This window comes from Schistocerca serialis, chromosome 3, assembly GCF_023864345.2.
Source record: "Schistocerca serialis cubense isolate TAMUIC-IGC-003099 chromosome 3, iqSchSeri2.2, whole genome shotgun sequence".
Taxonomy (NCBI): domain Eukaryota; kingdom Metazoa; phylum Arthropoda; class Insecta; order Orthoptera; family Acrididae; genus Schistocerca; species Schistocerca serialis.
In genome coordinates, this window is record NC_064640.1 from 427,401,123 (window position 1) to 427,420,615 (window position 19,493).

Consider the following 19,493-nt stretch of genomic DNA (forward strand, 5'->3'; position numbering starts at 1 on the left):
ACAGGGTTCTGTTAGTCAACTGTTCATTGAGCCAACCAATCATCTACAAAGATTTTTCATATGAGCGTATCTTAGTGGTCGGCTACGTGTCAAAGCATCGAACGCTTACGGAAATCTAGGAAGACGGAATCTACCTGTTCGCCATCATCCGTTATCCGCAAGATGTCGAGTAGGAATAAAGCAAACTGCATTTCACACGGGTTCTTGAATTCGTGTTGATTCGTTAAGAGAAATACACGTACTTAGTTTATTAGCTTGATCTCGAAACACTTTGGCTGGGGAGCTTTTATAAAAAGTAAATGTATTCTTTGGGCGTGACGTTGCAATCTCCTCAGGAGTAGATATCTTACCCTCGGAGTTTATATGAAGCGAAGAAGCTCCGAGACCGTAAGGTGATGTGTCACAGCTATGTTAAACTCTGGCGACGGGTAACAGCTTTCCTCGAGAAGTGCCTCGGATATTACGGAGGTCAATGATCTATGCAAAACAGTGTACCTAGCCTGAGAGCGAAGCGACTCTGATGACGTTGTAGCTGTTAGAATTTCAAATCTCAGCAGCCCAATGCGGAACTTTTTACATACTAAGCTCTTCATGTGTTGGCTTCATAAAACTTGGCCACATACACCAAAAGCTGTACACTAAATGACAAAAGTAGTGGTATACTTCCTCCTATCGTGTCGGACCTCCTCTTTCCCGGCGTAGTGGAACAATTCGTTGAAAGTCCCCTGCAGTAATATTGGGCCTTGCTGCCTCTATAGCTGTCCATAATTACGAAAGTGTTGCCGGAGCAAGATTTTGTGTACGAATTGACCTCTCGATCATGTCCCATAAATGTTCGTTGGGCTTCATATCGAGCGATCTGGGTGGCCATATCATTCGCTCGAACTGTCTAGAATGTTTTTCAAACCAATCGCGAACAATTGTGGCCCGGTGACATGCTGCACTGGCATCCATAAAAATTCCATCGTTGTTTGGGAACATGAAGTCTCCAAGTATCCTAACATAACATTTACAGACAATTATTGGTTCAGTTGGACGAGAGGATCCAGTTCATTCCACGTAAACACAGCCCACACATTATGCACCCACCGCCAACATGCACAGTGGTTTGTTGACAACTTGGGACCATGGCTTCGTGGTGTCTCCGCCACACTCGAACAATACCATCAGTTCTTAACAATTGAAATCTGGACTCCTCTGAGCAGACCACGGTTTTCCAGTCGTCAAGGACCCAACCGATATGGTCACGTTCCTAGGGTAGTGCTTTTAGCAAAAGCTCTCGTGTCAGCCATCTGCTGCCATCGTTCATTAACGCCAGATTTCGTAGCACTGTCCTAACGATACTTTCGTCCTACGTCTCACATTGATTTCTACGGTTATTTCACGCAGTGTTGCTTGTTTGTTAGCAACTCTATGCAAACTCTGCTGCTCTGAGTCGTTAAGTGAAGGTCCTCGGCCACTGCGTTGTCGGTTAATGCCTGAAGTTTGGTATTCTCGACACACTCTTGACATTGTGGATCTCGGAATATTGAATTCCCTAACGATTTCCGAAACGGAATGTCCCATGCGTCTAGCTCCAACTACCATACCGCGTTCAAAGTCTATTTTCACATGAATTACCTGAGAACAAAAGACAGGTCCGCCAATGCACTGATGTTTTATGTCTTGTGTATGCGATACTACCGCCATATGTATATGTATATATCGGTATCCCATGTCGTTTGTCACTTCAGTGCGCATCTTTCTGGAGAGCAGGAACTACTGTGGCCACTCATTCAGTGTCGTTTTCAGATTCAGATGATCTTGATTTGTCCTGAGCGGTATGTGGAAGCTAAATACCTCTTAATTTACATCTATATCCTTTCTCAGAAAGTGTGGAGTAGGATGATTCGTGTACCAATGTCATTGCCCCCTTTCCTGCTGAGTTCGTGAATGGTTCGCGCGAAGAAGCCTCCGTGTGAGCTTGAATCTAATTTTATCTTCATGATCTTTTCTCGAGATATTCTTAAGAGAATACAATATAACGGCACATTCTTCTAGGAAGGCATGCTCTTAAAACTTGAACAATAAACCGCGCCGTGATGCACAACGTCTCGCTTGCAGAGCCTGCCATTGGAGATAGTTGAGCATCTCAGTGATGCTTTCGCGCGTACTAAATGAATCAGTGACGAAACGCACTATTCTTCTTAGGATCTTCTCGATTATCTCTATAGTCCTATCTGGTACGGATACCAACCTGAAGAACAATATTCAAGTATTGGTCGAACGAGGGGTTTGTAAGCTACGTCCTAAGTGCATGGACTACAATTCCTGAGAAGTCTTCAGTGAATCTGCGGAAAGACTCATAGAACCTCAGACGTTATGTCGCTATCTGCTAAGTCATTTATCTATATCTCCACCTACATCTACACAGATACTTCGCCAGCCACCTACGGTGCGTGGCGGAGGTTACCCTGTACCACTACTTGTCATTCCCTTTCCCGTTCCACTTGCAAACAGAACGAGGGAAAAACGATTGTTTATATGTCTCCGAATGATCCCTAATTTCTCGTATCTTATCTTGGTGGACCATACGCGCAATGTGTGTTGGTGGCAGTAGAATCATTCGGCAGTCAGCTTGAAATGACGGTTCTCTAAATTTTCTCAATAGTTTTCCCCGAAAAGAATGTCACCCTCTCTTCAGGGATTCCCATTTGAGTTCCCGAAGCATCTCCGTAACACTTTCGCGTTGTTCGAACCTACCGGTATCAAATGCAGCAGCCCGTCTCTGAATTGCTTCGATGTCTTCCTTCAATGCGACCTGCTACGGATCCCAAATACTCAAGCAGTACTCAAGAATAGGTCGCACCAGCGTCCTATATTCAGACTCCTTTACAGGTGAACCAGTGTTTCCTAAAATTCTCCCAATAAACAGAAGTCGACCATTCGCCTTCCTTACCACAGTTTTCACATGCTCGTTCCACTTCATATCGCTTTGCAACGTTACGCCCAGGAGATAATTCAGAGGCTTCCTTTACCAGGATACAGGTTGGCTGGCAGCTTTTCGAGGAGCTCTTTGCGGTGTGGGGGAGTAGCCATGTATGTGAAAAACGGCATCCCATTTGAGTCAATTGATGGTTCAAAGTACTGCACTGAAAACGTGTTTGAATGTTGTGCAGGTGTGGTTAAATTTAACGGAGCTAAACTTCTAACTGTTGTTATTTACAGATCCCCAGACTCCGATTTCACAACATTTTTGTTAAAGCTAGAGGAGGTTCTTGGTTCACTTTATAGGAAATACAAAAAGTTAGTTATATGTGGTGACTTCAATATTAATTGTATAAGTGATTGTGCAAGAAAGAGGATGCTGGTAGACCTCTTTTATTCATATAATCTTATGCAAACCGTATTCTTTTCAACGAGAGTGCAAGGGAACGGTAGAACAACCATAGACAACATTTTTGTTCATTCCTCATTACTAGAAGGGCATTCTGTTAGCAAAAAGGTGAATGGCCTTTCAGATCATGATGCACAAATTTTAACTTTAAAAGATTTTTGTGCTGCAACACGTGTTAAATATAGTCATCAGCTGTTCAGGAAAGCTGATCCAGTTGCCGTAGAGACCTTACAACCTTATAAAGGAACAAGAGTGGCAAGATGTTTATAGCGCTGATACAGTAGACGATAAATATAATGCTTTTCTCAAGACTTTTCTCGTGCTCTTTGAAAGTTGCTTTCCGTTAGAACGTTTAAAACAGGGTACTAGCACAAACAGGCAGCCTGGGTGGCTGACTAGAGGGATAAGAATATCTTGTAGAACAAAGTGGCAGTTATATCAAAACGTTAGAAACAGTCAAAATCTAAATGCAGCAGCCCATTACAAACAGTATTGTAAGGTGCTTAAAAATGTTATTAGGAAGGCAAAAGGTATGTGGTATGCAGATAGAATAGCTAAGTCTCAGGATAAAATTAAAACCATATGGTCAGTCGTAAAGGAAGTTGCTGGTCTGCAGAGACAGGTCGAGGATATAGAATCAGTGCGTAGTGGGAATGCCCGTGTTACTGATAAGTCGCATATATGTACAGTATTTAATAATCACTTTCTGAATATAGCAGGTGAACTAAATAGAAACCTAGTCCCAACAGGGAATCATATAGCGCTCTTAGAAAAAAGTGTTCCGAGACTGTTATCTGAAATGCTCCTCCATGTTACTGACAAGAGGGAGATTGAGTTAATAATTAAATCACTAAAGACCAAGAACTCTCATGGATATGACGGGGTATCTAGCAGAATACTGAAGTATTGTTCTATGTATGTTAGCCCAGTTCTCAGCCATATCTGTAACTTTTCCTTTAGGAGTGGTCGGTTTCCTGACCGATTAAAGTACTCGGTAGTGAAGCCACTTTATAAAAAGGGAGACATTGACAATGTTGACAATTTTAGACCTATTTCTATGCCATCGGTGTTTACTGAAGTTATCGAGAAGGTTGTATATACAAGGTTGCTGGAGCACTTAAATTCACATAATTTGCTGTCAAATGTTGAGTTTGGTTTTAGAAATGGTTTAACAACTGAAAATGCTATATTATCTTTTCTCTGTGAGGTTTTGGACGGATTAAATAAAAGGTTGCGAACGCTAGGTGTTTTCTTTGATTTAACGAAGGCTTTTGACTATGTTGACCACAAAATATTACTGCAGAAGTTGGACCATTATGGAGTAAGGGGAGTAGCTTACAATTGGTTCGCCTCTTACTTTAAGAACAGAAAGCAGAGGGTAATTCTCCGCAATACTGAGAGTGGTAGTGATGTTCAGTCCCAATGGGGCACTGTTAAGTGGGGCGTTCCCCAAGGGTCGGTGCAGGGGCCACTGCTGTTTCTTATTTATATAAATGATATGCCTTCTAGTATTACAGGTGATTCAAAAATATTTCTGTTTGCTGATGACACCAGCTTGATAGTGAAGGATCTTGTGTGTAATATTGAAACAGTAACAAATAATGTAGTTCATGAAATAGATTCGTGGCTTGTGGAAAATAATTTGATGCTAAATCACAGTAAGACCCAGTTTTTACAGTTTCTAACTCACAATTCAACAAGAACCGATATTTTGATCAGACAGAATTGGCATATTATAAGCGAGACGGAACAGTTCAAGTTCCTACGTGTTCGGATAGATAGTAAGCTGTTGTGGAAAGCCCATGTCCAGGATCTTGTTCAGAAGCTAAATGCTGCTTTATTTACCATTAGAACAGTATCTGAAATAAGTGACACTTCAACACGAAAAGTAGTCCACTTCGCATATTTTCATACGCTTATGTCGTATGGTATTATTTTTTGGGGTAATTCTTCTGATTCAAAAAGGGTATTTTTGGCTCAAAAACGGGCTGTTCTAGCTATATGTGGTGTAAGTTCGAGAACGTCTTGTCGACCCCTATTCAAAAATCTGGGAATTCTGACATTGCCCTCACAGTATACATTTTCTTTAATGTCGTTTGTTGTTAGCAATATTAGCCTATTCCCAAGAGTTAGCAGCTTTCACTCAGTTAATACTAGGCAGAAATCAAATCTGCATGTAGAATGCACTTCCTTGACTCTTGTGCAGAAAGGAGTGCTGTATTCTGCTGCATCCATTTTCAATAAGCTACCACAAGAACTCAAAAATATTAGCAGTAGCCCAAACTCTTTTAAGTCTAAACTGAAGAGTTTCCTCATGGCTCACTCCTTCTATTCTGTCGAGGAGCTCCTGGAAGAGCTAAAAAATTAAGCAAATCCCAGTGTTACATTGTTGATTTTCTTCATTTAAACTTACGACTTGTCACCTGAATATGTTTTTTTTATATTTCACTTTATCTGTTTCTACTATGGTGTTATAATTTCATGTATTGACTCGTTCCATGACCATGGAGACTTCTCCTTAATTTGGTCCCACAGAACAATAAATAAATAAATAAATAAATAAAAATAAATTTAAATGACTTGACAACGGCAAGCGGGACACTAACAGCACTGTATCCGAACATCACAAGTTTGATCTTACTGCTCATCCGCATTAACTCACATTTTTCCACAGTTAGGGCTACCTGCTTTTCATCACACCAACTGGAAGTTTTGTCTAAGTCATCTTGTACCTTCCTACAGTCACTCAACTTCGATGCTTTACCGGTACACCATCAGCAAACAAAGGCAGATCGCTGCCCATACTGTCGGCCAAATCATTTACGTATATAGAGAACAACAGCGGTCCTATCACAATTTCCTGGGGCACGCCTCAGGAAACCCTTGTCTTTGATGAACACTCGCATTCCAGGACAACATAATAGGTTCTATTACTTAAGAAGTCTTCCAGCCACTCACATATCGTGAACTTATTCCATACGCTCGTACCGTCGTTAACAGACTGCAATGGGGCACTGTGTCACATGAGCTCCCGAGGCTCACCGCACTGCGTCCATGGAGACGAGGCACACGCCAGACCTTAAGTTAAGTGTTAGTGTTGACTTAGTACGTATGTACCGCATTTTTAAAATGTGACTATGCCTATTCAGGCTGTTTTAGTTTTATTTCTAGACCATGTACTCTAAGACAAATTATAGATTCAGGTATATCTTCTGAAGAAGGCTCAATTATTTGGGCTGAAACCTAGGTAAAGGTTGGTTTCATTGCCGCAATCGAGGCTGATAGTTTCTTATACAGGGTGTTACAAAAAGGTACGGCCAAACTTTCAGGAAACATTCCTCACACACAAAGAAAGAAAATATGTTATGTGGACATGTGTCCGGAAACGCTTACTTTCCATATTAGAGCTCATTTTATTACTTCTCTTCAAATCACATTAATCATGGAATGGAAAAACACAGCAACAGAACGTACCAGCGTGACTTCAAACACTCTGTTACAGGAAATGTTCAAAATGGCCTTCGTTAGCGAGGATACATGCATCCACCCTCCGTCGCATGGAATCCTTGATGCGCTGATGCAGCCCTGGAGAATGGCGTATTGTATCACAGCCGTCCACAATACGAGCATGAAGAGTCTCTACACTTGGTACCGGGGTTGCGTAGACAAAAGCTTTCAAATGCCCCCATAAATGAAAGTCAAGAGGGTTGAGGTCAGGAGACCGTGGAGGCCATGGAATTGGTCCGCCTCTACCAATCCATCGGTCACCGAATCTGTTGTTGAGAAGCGTACGAACACCTCGACTGAAATGTGCAGGAGCTCCATCGTGCATGAACCACATGTTGTGTCGTACTTTAAAGGCACATGTTCTAGCAGCACAGGTAGAGTATCCCGTATGAAATCATGATAACGTGCTCCACTGAGCGTTATGATATCATGATAACGTGCTCCACTGAGCGTAGGTGGAAGAACATGGGGCCCAATCAAGACATCACCAACAATGCCTGCCCAAACGTTCACAGAAAATCTGTGTTGATGACGTGATTGCACAATTGCGTGCGGATTCTCGTCAGCCCACACATGTTGACTGTGAAAATTTACAATTTGATCACGTTGGAATGTAGCCTCATCCGTAAAGAGAACATTTGCACTGAAATGAGGATTGACACATTGTTCGATGAACCATTCGCAGAAGTGTACCCGTGGAGGCCAATCAGCTGCTGATAGTGCCAGCACACGCTGTACATGGTACGGAAACAACTGGTTCTCCCGTAGCACTCTCCATACAGTGACGTGGTCAACGTTACCTTGTACAGCAGCAACTTCTCTGACGCTGACATTAGGGTTATCGTCAAATGCACGAAGAATTGCCTCGTCCATTGCAGGTGTCCTTGTCGTTCTAGGTCTTCCCCAGTCGCGAGTCATAGGCTGGAATGTTCCGTGCTCCCTAAGACGCCGATCAATTGTTTCGAACGTCTTCCTGTCGGGACACCTTCGTTCTGGAAATCTGTCTCGATACAAACGTACCGCGCCACGGCTATTGCCCCGTGGTAATCCATACATCAAATGGGCATCTGCCAACTCCGCATTTGTAAACATTGCACTGACTGCAAAACCACGTTCGTGATGGACACTAACCTGTTGATGTTACGTACTGATATGTGCTTGATGCTAGTACTGTAGAGCAATGAGTCGCATGTCAACACAAGCACCGAAGTCAACATTACCTTCCTTCAATTGGTCCAACTGGCGGTGAATCGAGGAAGTACAGTACATACTGACGAAACTAAAATAAGCTTTAACATGGCAATTAAGCGTTTCTGGACACATGTCCACATAACATCTTTTCTTCATTTGTGTGTGAGGAATGTTTCCTGAAAGTTTGGCTGTACCTTTTTGTAACACCCTGTATATTGTCGATAAGGTCCAGCCTATTTCTAGCTACAAATCCCATTGCGTGTGGGTTGTCGAGTTAGCTGCTCAAGACCGTTTTCAGAAAACATGTTCAAAAGTATTTCGCATGACTGTATGTCTGTACCCCCGCAATGAATTCACAGACATTACAGTCTACAGTCGGTAGGTTAAAGTCGCCTCCAAATATTACTGCATGATCTGGGCTTTCGTGCGCTATTGACCGTAAACTTTTTTTGAATGACTCTAGAACTGTCACAGCGGAATCGGGTTGCCGGGTAAAACATCTAGCAAATAACTTTGTTTCACTTACCCTGTATACGCGACCAGATGACTTCACTGTCACTCTCAACATCCTCCTCAACAGAGACAATGTTTTTGTCAACTGCAATGAACACTCCCCCTCCTACGTCTTCTAATCTGTCTTTCCGATATATGTTCCACGACTCACTCAATACCTCAGAGCTTTCCACTTCGGGTTTCAGTCACCTCACGATCGTAAGAATAACTTGAGCGAGAGAATTTTTCTGGAGGGCAGTGAATTCGGGAAAGTTATTGCGAATACTTCGACAGTTTACTGACAAAATTGTGACAGACGAAGTGTCTTTATTCTGAACGTCATTTGATTTCCCTTGCTGCATATCGTCTGCCGAGTGTTCATCAGTGCACCTCAAATTACTGCCTAGCCTAAAATACCCTTACGTGCACTCCACAAGTACTCTGCTACCCGAGTAGCTGCTTCCTTTGTGTTGTGCACCCCTGACCTATCAAGGTGAGTGCCGGCCGGTGTGGCCGAGCGGTTCTAGGCACTTCAGTCTGGAACCGCGCGACTGCTACAGTCGCAGGTTCGAATCCTGCCTCAGGCATGGTTGTGTGTGATGTCCTTAGGTTAGTTAGGTTTAAGTAGTTCTAAGTTCTAGGGGACTGGTGACCTTCGATATTAAGTCCCATAGCGCCCACAGCCATCAAGGTGAGTCCTACAAATCCCCATTTGATAACGCAGGTCTATAAGTCTGCAGACAAGACCGTCACAGATTCGACGAAGCCTTTGGTTGAGACCCTCCACTCGGCTCCCCACCAAAGGACGCCAATCAACTCTGGGAACGATGCTGCAAATTGCGATCTCTGCTTGCTCCTCGTGCGAGGCCAGCAGTCTTCACCACCTGCACTAGCCGCCTGCACGATCTGAGGATCACCTCAGAAACCATGCACAGGCGTCGTTGCTGCCGACGTGAGCCATAACATGCAGACGACTACACCCTGCACGCTCGATAGCCACAGGCAAAACCGCCTCCACATCTCGGATGAGGCCCCCTGGCAGACATACCGAGTGCATATTGGCATTCTTTCCTGCCCTGAATGCTATCTGCCTAAAGGTACTATTTCGCTGCAACTGCCGGCCGTAGCGGCCGACAGTGACTGCGGGCAGTTGACTACTGCTCTTAGGCAAAGCAACGGAACATATGTCGTTGTAACTGCTCGGCAGTCAGCGGTCGTGACGTCATCGCGACTGCCGCGTCTCGGCCTCTGCAGAAGCAGTCAAGCAGTTGAGCCGCGACTGCCAGGTGTGTGACGACTGCAGAAATCAACGACGCGCTATGTCGAAGAAAGGTTTTCACGATGACGACGAACAGTTAGTGGAGTATGTGAGCAGATACTCTATACTGTATGATAATACGCATACAGATTTCAGAAATGTGATGGCAAAGGATAAGTTGTGGACGAAGATAGGAGAATCAATGAAAAAAGATGGTGTTTTGCATATACACATTCATTTATTTAGGTTTTTTTCCTACTGTGACAAATTGTACAATATGAAGGCTACAACAATGCTTCCATTCTTTCAGTCACCAAATGATTACAATAGTCGTTACGAGTAGTAACAATAATTTATTTCCTTTATTTGAGCCTTAGTTCTTCTCCAGGTTGTAATCATTGATTTGTAGGTTCGCAGAAGTAATTCATAAACGTATCTAGTACCTGAAACCCTTCAGCGTGGTAGAATCCCCCTGTTCGGGGCAGGGGAATAATGTTCTGTGGTAAAGTCACGTCGTGGTCAAGTTCATAAAAAGGTCATCCTCCTTTTTCTCCCTGATGAGATTGTGTAGACAGCAACAAGCTGTAACGAGTTTATCACATGTGTTAGGTTGCAAATTCAGATTTGTGTAGAACACTCGAAATACCTGACACAAAAGTCCAAAAGCGTTTTCAGAAACTCGGCGCGCTCGTGACAATTTATAGTTGAAGGTCGCTTTTGATTTATCTTGCCGGGCAGACGAACGAGTGCAAGGCTTGAGAATATGCTTTCGCAAGCGGAATGCCTCGTCGTCTACTATAACAAATGGCATCTTGATGTCAGTTAATGGAAGCTCTTCATCTGCTGGAAACACAACTCCTTTCATGATCATTTTCCCCATTGCCAACTTATTAAATATGCCACTGTCTCCTTCCTTCTCATATGAACCTACGTCTATCGCAACGAATTTACAGTTCGCATCAACCAATGCCAAAAGTACTATGGAGAATTACCCTTTGTAATTCCAGAAAAGGGAACCACTTTTTCCAGGACACCGTATCCTTATATATTTCCCATCAATCGCAGCACAGCAGTTAGGGAAACCCCAAAGAGTGTAGAATTCTTTCGCACCTTTCCTGAAAGATTCTCGAGATGGAGGAGGCAGAAAGATAGGTGCCAAGTGTTGGCACATAGCTTCTACTGTTTCACGAACTATGATGCTCATGTAGCTTGGTGATATCCGGAAACCATATCCAAGGGACATAAAACTCTTCCCTGTAGCTAGAAACCTGTAACACAAACCATAATTATTATTAATACATTAAACATAAATGTCTTGTCCTAATTACACAGCTCAACAAATATCGTTCCGTTTTAGGTAACCAGTGTAAGAAGAGATGGAAAGACATCAGAGATAACTACTGGAAAACAGTTCGAAAAGAACAACTGCAAACAGGTTCTGCAGCACCAAGTTCAACAACAAAATCGGCGTTGTTCAACAGACTAGGCTTTTTGAGAGCTGTAGAAAGGGAGCGGTCGTCTTTTTGCAGCGTTCCGCTAATGAGCCAACAAGTGTTGAAGGACTGCTATCTGATGAAGACGGACAAAATGCCAATGAAACAGGGCCTGACACTCCACAAGCCATTGCTTCCTTGTCCTCTGGTGACGCAATTCCTGCCAACTCTTCCATCTCAGCTCGCAGATCGAGGAAAACACACTGGGATTCAATCAACCAAAGAGGCCAACAACGATTGGAATTGCTGCAGCTCGTGGCTAATAATCAGGACCCGGAAGATGATGTGGGGTTGTTCATGAGAAGCATCGCAGCATCCATTAGGAAACTACCACGTCACCTCATTAATAAAGCGAAAATTGACATTTTAAGCTATGTTACGGGACTTGACAGTTCTTCAGAATCATATCTTGTGCCACTACCTGTCAGCATCAGTCCTTCCGGCTCGTCTTCCCTTTCACCCCATTAATAAACGCCGAACCACAAGCAGGTGATACTACTTTTGAAAATAATTACTAATCATAATGTAAACACAGTGTGAAGATAATGTAAACATAAACAACAAACTGTACAGGCCCTGAGTCGTTTCCAAATACACTTATTATTTTAATAGAAATTTATGTTATTTCATAGAGATACAAAATTATCCATTTTCACCATTGTTGATGAATTCGTATGCTTTTATACAGCTACTTACCGTAAAGTCACTGCCATTTTTTCGTCGGCTTCTATTGGAGTTTGCACTGCACTGGTGGCTGTTCCTGCTATATCTTCTCTCACCAGACTTAAAACAAAATCGAACTGAGATGGGTTAAGTCTAAAGAAATTTCTGAACCTCTCTTCATCGTTTCGCAAGTGTCCGGTTACTAAGTTAGCATAACCTCCTTCACTTTTCCGTGTTTGGAAAATGCTGTGGGGACAAGATCTTGTAAGCATTGCAATAATTTCATCTTCTTCTTCCTCGTCCACCAAAAAACCTAGAATGGTATTAGCATCCATGTTGCGAACTCGCGTGCGTGTTCCTTTCACAGAGGTAACTCACTGAGTGGCGTGGCCGCTGCGGTTAGCAGTCTCAACGAAATACACTGGCATGACGGTCGGCAGTTACGACTGGCAGTTACTGCCCGCCGCTACGGCGGGCGGTCGCAGAGAAATAGTACCTTAAGGGACTCCATAACGCGCCTAACATTGGAGCTCCCAATAACTAGTAAACCCCTCCCCCAGTGTGCCTGCTCGCACGCTGCTGAAGGAGCTACCACCTGTCCACTGACAGGGTGAATGGGCAAGGCCAGGTGGCCAGTCTCGGCCCTCCGCCTCGAGCGGCGCAAACGCGTTACCACCCGCCACTCACCCAGCTTTGAGGGCGGCTCTACCGCGTTCGGTGCACTAGGACGTGCCTCGGAAGCAGTGCCCGTGGGCAAAATAAGCGACACCTAAGGTGTCCCATGCGACGCGTCAGATTCTCCGCCAACGCTACAGCCCGAGACAGCAGCCTGAAGGTGATTGATCGTAGCCAAAAGAACATTCAACTGTTCGCGAACTGCAGCTAGCTCTTACTGTGTCCGCACACATCATGCACACATCTTAGCCATCCTAGCAACACTAACTGAAGAAGTGAGCTATAAATGCAAAGAATTCTGGATATATAACTTGCTACCCTCCTGATGTGTCACCAATGGACGCTGATACGCTAATCAGCTACATAGTTGGCTGTTCAGTGAGCAACTACTGCACTACAGACTGAACGAATTTTTCACTCACAAAAACGCGAGAGTAAACCTCTTAAACAGAGAAAGACGCATGAAATTTAATAAATACAGTACAGGAAAACACAGAAAAAGATAAACATTTAATTTGCCGCTCTGTAGTAGTACTCACATATCAGACGAGAGCTGAAGCCTGACTGACTGGCTTGCTAAAAGAACGGACGGTTGCTTTCAAAATAAAACAAATGAGCAACTAGTGCGCTACAAACTGAATGAATTTACGTTTACATAAACGCGAGAACCTCTGAAACATAAAATTTAATAAATATACCACAAGAAAACACAAAAAAAAGATAAACACGTAATTTGTCGCTCTGTAGTAGTAGTCGTATATCAGCCGAGAGCTGTAGAGTATCTGATCAAAGGTATTCAGACACATATTTGTGTATTTTAATACGGGCTATGTCCACCCTGTGATGGTTTGAACTTTCCTTGGGACTCGTTCAATGACGTATCAGAATGTCTGTGAAGGAATGGTAGCCCATTCTTCCTCAAGAGTCACAACCAGAGAAGGTAGTAATATTGGATGTCATCCCAGAGGTGTTCGATTGCGTTTAGGTCGAGACTCTAAGCAGCCCAGTACATTTCAGGAACATTATTGTCCACAGACTCTCACAGAGTGATTTATGACAGAGGACACTGTCATGCTGATACAAAGTATCATCGTCTCTAAGCTGTTTCTCTACTCTCCGCAGTACACAGTGTTGTAAAATGTGTTCATACCCTTCCGCATTCAACGATTTCTTGTATGAGGTTGTGTGTGTGTGTGTGTGTGTGTGTGTGTGTGTGTGTAGATGTGCGAGAGAGAGAGAGAGAGACAGAGAGAGAGAGAGCTAGGGGCGCTCATCGACGAGATTAACAGTGCAGCGTTTTCTTATGCGCAATAAGGGGACCACATTCCAATCACGAAAAACACACCCATGCCGTAGTATGAGCTCTTCCGTACCTCAAAGTCTGCACTAAACGTGATGGCACGTAGCGTCCTCCAGGCATTGGCCAAACCCAAACCATTTCCTCACATTGTCACACGGCATAGCGTGATTCATTTCTCCAAGTCACTCGTTTCCCGTCATCCACTGTTCAGTGGTGTCACTGTTTATACCACGTAAAGTGTCGCCCAGCATTGACTAGAGAAACGCTGGGATTATGATGAGCTGCTCCATCTTTGTACCCCATTCTTTTCAACTCACTACGAACAGTGATTGTGCTGGCTAGACTGTTGGTAGCACTTTGTAACTCACGAATATTTCCTTCCGTTGATTTCATGTGATTGTTTACAATCCTTGTCTTGAATGCTCAACGTTCCCTCTCATTCAGTACATGAGGTCTGCCAGATCTTGATTTGGCTATCATATCACCAAAATTCAACTTGGGCAGCTTTAGAAGAGTGAAATGTCCTGCGGGGTCAGGGATTTTCTCTGCCTCGTGATGACTGGGTGTTGTGTGATGTCCTTAGGTTAGTTAGGTTTAAGTAGTTCTAAGTTCTAGGGGACTGATGACCATAGATGTTAAGTCTCATAGTGCTCAGAGCCATTTGAACCATTTGAAATGTCCTGATGGTACTCAGGTGACGTCCACCCAATCTGCGGCTACGCCGTGTCTGCCTACTATACGATACCCCCCGGATCCTATTCCACTGAAGCGCCAAAGATACTGGTATAGGCATGCGTATTCAAATACAGAGATATGTGAACAGGCAGAATACGGTGCTGCGGTTGGCAACGCCTATATAAGACAGCAAGTGTCTGGCGCCGTTGTTAGATCGGTTACTGCTGCTACAATGGTAGGTTATCAAGATTTAAGAGATCCCAGGTATTCTGCTCTACTGGCGCACACCTGTCTCCCTCTCCTTATGCAGTTGTCTTTCATCTATTGTAATGCATAGTTTAGAGTAACCAGATTTCCAAAATCAAAATATGGGACCCAAGTTAGAAGTTGAAATGAATCGAAATTTTGTGGAAACTTTCGTTAATGCTATATCTGTATAGCAGATTTGTGTTAAACTCCTTGGTTTCTGCTGCAGCTACACAGATCATTGTACCATTGCCTTCAAATTTGCACTGACAGAACTACCAAAATATCTTGCATTATTAAGCGAGATACTGTTTTATTGTTGTCACATACAAACACAATATATGACTTTTGTATAACGATGTCTTTAACTAGGGTAGAAAATGATTATTACTTACATAAGTTACTTATTTTTCAATCTCAGTTGACCTGGAAATTTCGCAGTGGGTACTTTCCGTAAAATCTTTTTTGTTATATTTTTCAGTAGAATGTATGACATTCGGGAGGTTGATATTTTCTAACGGAATTTTATAGAAATCAGCACATGAAATATCCTGGAAATGAAACGTAGATACAACTATTTCCTTAACGGTTTCCACACTAAGCCTCATATTTTCATCAATACATAAATCATTTGTGATCGAGAACACTCTTCCTGCAGTAGCATCAGTGCAAGAAAGAGCTAGCACAAACACAGTAATGAGCTGCAAATTCTTGCAGCAGTTATCTTGACATGTGAATAAGCTGAACATGATACACCTCATTAGATTTGGTTTAGTCAAAGAATGTATTTTCTTTACTCTTTGGTTACGACCAGATTTCTACTTCATTTGGTTATGCTACAAGTTAAGCCTGCTTAAAAACAGGTCATTTTAAAATATACGGGACGGTTAATGAATAACGGGACAATATGCGTCCCGTACGTATTTTGCCGCGACTAGGGGACACTTAAGCTAAATAAGGGAAGATTCCGTAAAAGACGGGACGTCTGGTCACCTTAGGATACCACTCTCCTTTTGAAAACCGTTCCGCAATATTTAAGGACTATTGGTCGGAAACGTCGCGAAAGTAAAAACGAAGAGAGATAAAAATGCATGGTTGTTTCGAAAAGGAAACTCGTAGAAGCCATTGGCAGACCTACCAGTACAGTGAAGACTATTATATACAGGTTTAATCAGTACCAATCACGAAACGATCCTCCTGCAGTTCTATCCGAGATGGAAAACGGTCGCTACTTACAGAACTCAAGAAAAATCCAAAAATAAACGCTCGAATACTCGTTGCTGCGGTTCAGACGTATACAGGAAAGCATGTTTCACCAGAGACTATAAGAAATGTGCTTTGTGCAGCAGGGCATAAAGGCTGAACAGCCAGTAGAAAACCACACCTCAACAAAAACAACAGAAGGAAGCGAGTTGCATTAGCAAGAGAACTTAAATCCGATGGGTTTTACTTCTGGAAGAAGGTTGTATTTACTGATGAAAGTCGATTTGATCTTCTTAAGTCAAATGGGCGAGTTACAGAGTGGAGAACAAAGAATTGCGAACTTGAAAACATAAATATAACATCCTCAGGTAAATAACAGTTATCTCCAAACAGTATCCACGTATGCTACTGAATGTACCTATAAAAATATATCATTGTACGGCACGTGGTTCAGGAGGTATGACGTCAGAAACATTGTGAGCCATGAAAAACTGTGAAATCAGGCATGACGTTTTAATTTATTATTTGTTTAGCACTAACTCTATTCACAACACATTTTGCAGACAGTAACCACATGTACCACTGGATGAACCTGCGAAATTACGTATATCACTGCATAGTACATACTTCAGGAGATACATCATAAACATTGAGCTGCATGAAAATGAAATTGCAGGACGAAATTCGGTAGATATGCTGGTGAAATATGTGTACAAATACGTACGGAATATAGTAGTGTGTGAAACACATATGAAATTTTCGTATGTGGTAAAAAGCTCATCCAAGATCCCTGGACCAATTTCAACCAAATATGGTATATGTTCAGTTACGACCTGTACAGAAACACTGTGGGAGTAAGAACCACCAGCCTCCTATTGGGGTGCACGTGATAACATTGGGGAGAGAAGAACAGGTATCAGATGGACAGAGAGAGTGGCAGGGGGTAAAAGGATGGAGAGAGAGGAGAGGAGCAGCTGGACACAGAAAGGAAAGAGGAGGAGATGGACAGAGATAAAGGTAGGATGCGATTGGCAGAGAGAGGAGGGAGGAGGAGGTGAAGAGAAAGAGGAGGGAGGAGGAAATGAGCGGAGAAAGGGAAGAGGAGGAGATGGACAGAGAGCAGGGAGGGGGGAGATGGACAGAGGAAGGAAAGAGGAGGAGATAGACAGGAGGGGAGAGGAAGAGATGGACAGAGAGAGGGGGGAGCAGTGGATAGACAGAGAGAGGGGGTGGTGGAGATGGACAGAGGGGGAAGGAGCAGATGGTCAGAGGGGAGGGAGGAACGAATAGACGGAGAGGTGGGGGTGGAGGAGGCGGACAGAGAGAGGTGTCGAGGAGATGGACAGGGAGGAGGTGAAGGAGATGGACAGAGCAAGGGGGAACGAGAAGACTAACAGCAGATTGAAATAACGCTTGTTACTCAGCTAGTTGTTAAATAAATATAATCTTTCCCTGTAACATCCTTAAACTTCCCAATATTCCTGAAACACTGAGAGATGGCTATATGGTATGGCTTTCAGGCAGAACACAAATGCTGTATCCCATACTAAAAGTAAGTCTTTTTATACCTGTTCGTAATGTGAATATAATATAAAAGGCATGTTAAAAATCTGTTTAGTTGTAAGAAAGGTCCATGTGACACTTGTGGTATCGATAGCAACGATGCCACGGCGTAAATACAAGTTCTAAAGTTGTCACTACGATGGACACCGACGACAGCGCACTCTAGCCGGAGCGGGAGAGCTCTACGAGCTCCGCTGCAGATTCAGCCCGTTTGATCAAGAGCAGACGGACGGGACCCTTCGATTCAGCTTCGCACCTCCGTGCAAAGTCATGTATTACTCTTCTTGCACCAGTAAACCACTTTTACTTTCTTGCAGTACCGACGTGTATTACTTTTTCCTGCTCTTGCTCCTACCCACGCGCCGCCTTCCAGGCGGGATACAAAAACACTAATTGCAGCCGAAGAAATACATCAGTTACTAAAATAAACAGAAAGATAAATGCTTACACTCCTTAAATGATAATGTTTTCTTTAAGTTAAGAGATCCTACAATTAGTTCATCTTCCTAGTGAATCATTCAGTTGATCGTTAGCGTGATCTAGTGTCCAGAATACACCTATCTTGTTATGTTACACAAGTCAGCAGTCATCATATGATACAGTAGCTCTACTCTGAGTATTCTGTTTCTGCCACTGCTGAAGCACTGTTTCCATTGAGATTTTCTTTTCTAGATGCATTGAAACTCAGTCTGGTGGCGCATTGCTTATCACACTGATATTGCATTCTAGATGAATGGAATTAACTAACCACACAGAGAGTCTCTTCTGGTGCTTCCACGGTTTCCCTAAATCCGTTTATGTGAATGCCATGGTGGTTGCTTTGAAAAGAACACTGCAGGTTTTCCACTCTATTTTTATTCTGAACAAATATGTGCTACGACTCTGGTGAAGTCATCTACGGGACATTAAATCCCAATCTTATTTTCTTTTATATGCACTGAAAACTCAACTACCATTTACATGGCGACTGACGTATTGTTTGAGGTAAGAGTAGCCTTAATCCTTCATGCCAGTACCAGTAAATTTAGTTTATATTCCATTATTGTGTTTATCAGAACCCATTTACTCACAAACACTGTATGGAGAGATATCTTGTTATTACCTAGTGTTGTTTAAGATGCACCTGGAAAGTACAAACGGACAGTCAATATGTCACTGGTAGTTGCAAGGTACGAATCGACGGTAGATTCACACAAGCAGTCGCAGTTAGAGTCTGTTGATCGTATTAGACAGTTAATAAAACAATATCCTTTTTTCCACGGAACAGTATTTCTTTTGTTTCATTTAGCGTAGAACTGTTACACTGAATCTTTATAAGTTCTGACTGGTTCCTCGGCCTAGTGATACAACCAAAGGCTAATACGCTGAAGGAAATGAAACTATTACAACACGAGACACCAATCCTACACGTCATCCGACCCAGTCCTAGACATGCTCTATGGGAGACAAATCACAGGACAGACCAACAGGCCAGGCCAATCAAGGATCCATAGATTCCTCACGGGGTTTTTATCTTGCTAGGATGTACCGTTTGGTACCATGATCATGAAGGGCGTGGCAACAGGATTTATTAGCTAGCATTCAGCCTCCCTTCAATTACCAAATCAGTTCTGCAGTCATATCAAACCACACTACGATTCCAGGAGTTGGAGAGGCATGGATCTCGCGAATTACTACTTCCCGTTGGATTTCAACAACTCGTCTACGAACAGTTTGGCGGTCATCTGACCACCACAAATAAAAGTGAGACTCATTTCTGAGCATTGCAGAGCCCTACTCAATGTCTCAGTCGACTCAGGTTCCATACAATACAACTCTCTCTTGTCTGTCGTATGATGTAAACGGTAACCG